Below are 5,873 nucleotides of genomic sequence, written 5' to 3'. Positions count from 1 at the left end.
GTAGAGGAGTTAGAGAAAGGACTGAAGAACTTGGAGGGGTTTGCAACCCCATAGGAAAAACAACATCATCAACCAACCAGACACCCCAGAGCTCCCAGGGACTAAACTGAAGGAAACTGGCCCGCAGCTTCACTTCATTCCGTGGGTGATTCACGAACAGGGGAACTCAAGATTCTGTAAGATAAGCGGGTAGGGAGAAAAAGAGAGACGACACCAGGAAAGTGTTCTTATCGAGGTGTGTACTTTACTTAAGGAAACGGAAAATATATATCCTTGAGGCAACAGAGTCAAGCCTTTCGGCAGATAGGTAAGAGCGGGGAAACGGACATATCAAAGCAAGAACTCCAGGCAGGAGGGCGGATCAAAGTTTTAGTCTCTATGAATACTGGGCTCTCGGTTCTGGCTTTAATCTCTCGGGCTGGCTCCAGACCCCTGGTGAGTCGAGTTGAGGTGTTGTCTCTGGTGTCGGTTGAGACCTCTCCGAGAAATCAGCAGGGCTCCCACACTAAACCACCAACCAAAGAGTACACATGGAAGGACCCATGGCTCCATCTTCATATGTAGCAAAGGATGACCTTGTTGGGCATCATTGGGAGGAAAGGGACTTGGTCCTGTAAAGCATTGTTGTCCCAGTGTAGGGGAATGCCAGGTCGGGGAGGCCAGGAATGGATGGGTGTGTGGGGAAGCACCCTCATAGAAGCAGGGGGAGTGGGGATGGGATAGAAGGTTTGGGGGAGCGGGAAAGGGGATAACATTTGAAATGTAAATAAAGACAATATCCAATAAAAAATAATACTAAAAAACTGTTTATTTCCATGTAGATTCCAGGCTTTTAAATCGGAACAATTGAACTCTCTCCCTCACCTTGGACTGCGGCTCCTTCCCTTTTCACCCAGGACTTCTCTTTCTCTTCTTCCCTCCTTCCTCACTGTGATGGTTTATATATGCTCGGCCCAGGGAATGGCACTATTAGAAGGTTTGGCCCTGTTGGAGTAGATGTGGTCCAGTTGGAATAGGTGTGTCATTGTGGGTTTGGACTTTAAAGCCCTTATCCTAGTAGCCTGGAAGTCAGTATTCTGCTAGCAGTCCTCAGATGAAGATGTGGAACTCTCAGCTTTTCCTGCACCATGCTTGCCTGGATGCTGCCATGTTCCTGCCTTGATGATTGATAATGGACTGAACCTCTGAACCTGTCAGTCCCAATTAAATGTTGACCTTATAAGAGTTCCCTTAGTCCTAATGTCTGTTCCCAGCAGTAAAACTCTAAGACACTCATACTTGTCAGCATCCAAGGTTTCCAGCCTTCCAGGTGTACAGTCAAGACTGATGGGAAGAGTTTAGACAGCAGAGGTTCTTTGTTCGTAGGACAGCAGCATACCCTTGCCTTAGCATGTACATAAAGCTGATTCTGCTAAGGGACTCTTCAGTGAGTTATCCTGAGAATCCTTTCCATTTCTTACGAACATCCATCTAAGGGGCTAGTGGTTCAGTGGTTAAAAGCATTTGCTTCTCTTACAGATGACCCACGCATCCACATCATGGCTCACAACCATCTGTAACTCCAGTTCTAGGGGATACAATACCCTCTTCTGTCCTTGATGAGCTCCTTAATCCAGGTTGTACACATAAACTCATGCAACCATATACATAATACACATCAAAAATAAAAAATAATTATTTAAAAACAAAACACCTGAGGATCTCTGGACTAGGGTGGCACCTGGTAATACATTTTTCTCAACCTCTCCCAATATGATAATATTTCTGTTTCATCATCTACATGATCCTAAAATGCAAGGCTGACTTTGTTACATCCATGACCAACATCACATTCACTGGATGCTTACCTAGTCTTACTCCAACTAAACTCAAAGATCTCTAGAGGAGTCTCAAATATAACTACTCCCTGACACAGCTGCCCAGATAGCCTTTCACACTTGAGATTCCTTAGGAGATTCCTCAACCTGAAGAAATACTTCTCTGGCCATCAAAGTGGGATAGTTGAAGAACTGTCCTAATGTGAGGAGCAGACATCTGTCAGAACTTGCTGTTGTAAGAGTGATGAGCCATCTGCACAGCTCTGCATAAAAAGCCTCCTGAGAATTCACTTTTTAACCTTCTTCTTATGCTTGGATATTCCTGATTAGAATGAGGGGACTTACCTGCTTCTCAGATTCTTACGTGGAAGCCCTGGTCTATGACTCCAACTTGGAATAGGTGTCTACTATTTTGAAGCCTAAGCTTCCATTTTATAACCTTGTTATAACAGATTACATATGTTCTATATTTAATAGCTTCCACTTTTACATATACCAAATTGTCCCAGGCCTCACCAGGTTGGGAATTAAAATTTAAAAAGAAACAAAAAAACAAACATGCAATCCACTTATTTATAAATTATGTTGGCAGGATTTCCAACTAATAATTATCACATCCTCAAGTGTTCCCAAGATATTTTAGGGAGTTTACCAAAAGGATGCCACACACATGCCCACAGCCTGGTCTGTAACTGTGTGGTGTCTGCTTTTTCCTTCCTTTCCTACTCTCATCTATAATTTTCCACATTCTCTGTTTCCAGATTTGAAGGGTGTCAACTCATTTCTGTGTTCCAAGGAGCTGTAGAGGAAATAGTTCCCTTACATATCACATGCCACATCTGCTCACCAAAACTCTAAAATGGTCCTTCTTTCTCAGAAATGAACTGTGGGCCATCTCCTACTTTCCATAATCTTACAAATCAATTAATATCCCTTCACAGTCAAAAGCAAACTAAAACAAACAACAGTGGCATTATTTCCCCAACCACTCCTTTTCTTGGCATGGGTGGTGCAGCTTAGTGTAGGGCCAAAGCCGCTCCTATCCTTAGCTCCCCACAACCACAGCTTCTACAACCCAAATTCCTTCCTGTCTCTCTCTCTCATCCTAGTAGAAAGCAGAAATGTCCATGCATGTTGATGGATGGCTGGGATGGCACAGATGGGTACCACTGGTCATTTCTGAGTCATTGATCTGAAACTAAGGATGCCCACTGTTCCACTGCTTTTACTTTTTAAACTTAAAGGTCATTCTGGAGAGGGGGAAGCAGAGTGAACGACAGTGTAAATCTACTTGATGGACGTGAGATTATAAATATGTAAATGCTCACAAATGCAAGAGAAACAAAATGACTCCAGAAAGACGTCCAAGGAACTGCGTCTTGGAGGAGTTGCTTCCAAGGCAAGACCTTGATGCCTGGGAAGAGAAGTGATGACTCCTCTCAACTGAATTTTACTTTCCATCTTTTTTGAGTGTTTTATGTGCATCTATATTCTCCATTCAATATAAATTTTTCAATACTACTCAGTGAAAGGGCTTCTAATTTTCCAGCTTTGAAGTTGTTGCCTCTATGTCTTTACTAGCTCCTCTGAGAAAGCATTTGCAATGGAATGCGGGGGGTGGGGGGAGTAGTGGGGAGAGATTTTTCTCTTTTTCTCCTTTTCATGGGTAATCACATTCTTCAAAGCAGGGATATTCTTTTACAAAACATATTGCTCTAAAGACTATCTATTGTACTGTATTCTAATATATATAAATTCAGTAAGTCTCCGTTTCTCCAAGGAATTTAGAGAATGATAAACTACAGAAAGGCTGACTCTTTATGTATTCTTTCTAACATGGATTCTTCCACAGTCCCTAATGGACTTTGCCAATGTTCTTTTAAATGAACAATATCGAAAATTTCAAGCCAAGAGCACACATTTCAACATTATTATCCTATACATTTTTAATTTGGCCATTCTAAATTTATTTATGGCACTGTACCTAAGGGTGTTTCTACTTCTGATGCATGAATGAGTTGCTTGATCACTTGTTCAGTTCTCTCCCAGGCTTTCCTCACAAGGTAGCATAAAAAGTGTTTTATGTAAAACTGGTTGAGTTAATTGGTTGTCTTTATGAAACTCAAGGAATGTCTCTTGCTGGTGCTCAAACATGTCCTCACTTTCCCAAATCCTTAGCAACTGGGTTACAGTCAGGTACAAGTTTTGCAGGAGAATGATACAGAGAGTAATTTGCGAAATGGTAATATAAATATAATCAACACATGCGGGTATAAATAAAACATGACAGCAAAGACATTAGTACTATATTCTCACAGGCAAAAGTCAGAAATCTCAGCTTTCCTTCTTCCCTCTGGGTCCTTAGTGTGACCAAAATCTTCTAATATGTGGAAGTTTCTTCTATCTAAACAGTTCATGCACATATGCACAAACACACACACACACACACACACACCAGTGAATGGAAAGACACAAGAACACAGAATGTACACTAGAGATAAATGAGTACATAAACATAATACAGTCACATGGAGACATACATACATACAGCCACTCTCACAAAGCCACATCACCAAGCCTCAGGTTCTCAAGTGACCTGGATCCACAGGGCTTTGTGTCACCTCTCTTTCCCTCTGCACTCTTCTCTCTGTTCCACCACATCCATATCCATTAATGACTCTCCTTTGAATCTCTGTTCACCTCAAAGGCTGAAGCAATGTATGTTCATTCTCCTCTGCATACCATGACTCTCTCAGTGTCTGACATTGTAACATTTCCTTGGGAAAGCACAACTATCTGTGAACTTCATGAAGTTACTCTATCACTGCTTTTCTCTACTTTCCTGGTTACTTGTTTCTCTCTTTAGTTTTGCTTTGTTTGCACAATTTTGTCATTGTTAGTATCATTAACTTAACATATATATATATATTTTTTTTTTTTTTACTGGAAATATTTTATTGATGAGACCACCAGAACCAGCTGTGCAAAGTGATCGTAGAATCACGCACCCTCCTCCTTGGCAATGCGATCTTTCTTGAGTGGTCCCATGAAGGCTTTCTTCTCCTCCATGGTCTGGAAGTGACCATGGCCAAACTTGGAGGTGGTGTCAATGAATTTCAGGTCAATCTTCTCCAGTGCCCGACGTTTGGTCTGGACCAACAAGGACTTACGATGAGTGAGCACTCGCTTCTTGGTTCCCACCACGCAGCCTTTGAGCATGATGAAGTCATTGGTCACCTCACCATAATGGACAAAGCCACCCAGTGGGTTGATGGTCTTGTCAGACAGGTCATAGTCAGTAGATGCATTGTTCTTGATCAGTTTACCATCCTTGATGAGGTAGCCTTGACCAATCTTGTAAATCTTCTTGTTAATCTCTGAACTTAACATATATTTATATAGGGATCTTTCTAGAAGACACAAAGAACACAAGATTTCTTTTTTTTTTTTTTCTCCCTATAAGACATGATATCAACACAGGAACTCCGCCAGCAGAGTGGTTTGGGTTCCTTCCGGCCTCTCTGGGCTGGTGTCCTGAGAGGACCTTGGGCACAAGCTCTGCAGCCAGTCCCACAACACCTAGAGGAAGCTCCACTCCCAGGCGCCTGACACTCTCAGGATCAGAGGTGAGGAGGACCCAACATCTGTCCCAACACTGGGAGTAACTGGGACCTGCGGGACCAGGACACAGGAACTCCACCAGCAGAGTGGCTTGGGTTCCCTCCAGTCTCTCTGGGCTGGTGTCCTGAGCAGACCTTGGGCATAAGCTCTACAGCCAGTTCCATAACACCCAGAGGAAGCTGCTGTATTCCCAGGTGCTCTAACAAGCCCAGGATCACAGGATCTCAGAATCACAGGATCACAGAGACAGCCTAACTCTGAGGAGATCTGATACAACCAGGATCACAGGAAGGACAGGCTCCAGTCAAATTTAGCAAGGGTAGTTAGCACTAGAGATTACCAGATGGCAGGGGGCTAGCATAAGAACATAAACAACACAAACCAAGGTTACTTGGCATCATCAGAACCCAGTTCTCCCACCATAGCAAGTCCTGG

At 42.9% G+C, this 5,873-nt stretch overlaps 1 pseudogene across 1 annotated transcript; it reads right to left on the bottom strand.

The window, feature by feature from the left end:
• Positions 1-4,745: 4,745 nt before the first annotated feature.
• On the bottom strand, positions 4,746-5,207 carry LOC116098487 (annotated as a pseudogene). The gene has a single exon (XR_004121856.1). The product of XR_004121856.1 is annotated as a 60S ribosomal protein L3 pseudogene (transcript).
• Between the last annotated feature and the right edge of the window lie 666 nt (positions 5,208-5,873).

This window comes from Mastomys coucha, unplaced genomic scaffold (genome assembly GCF_008632895.1).
Source record: "Mastomys coucha isolate ucsf_1 unplaced genomic scaffold, UCSF_Mcou_1 pScaffold20, whole genome shotgun sequence".
Lineage (NCBI taxonomy): Eukaryota > Metazoa > Chordata > Mammalia > Rodentia > Muridae > Mastomys > Mastomys coucha.
The sequence above is the reverse complement of the archived record's forward strand: the minus strand, read 5'-3'. Positions and strand labels throughout refer to the sequence as shown.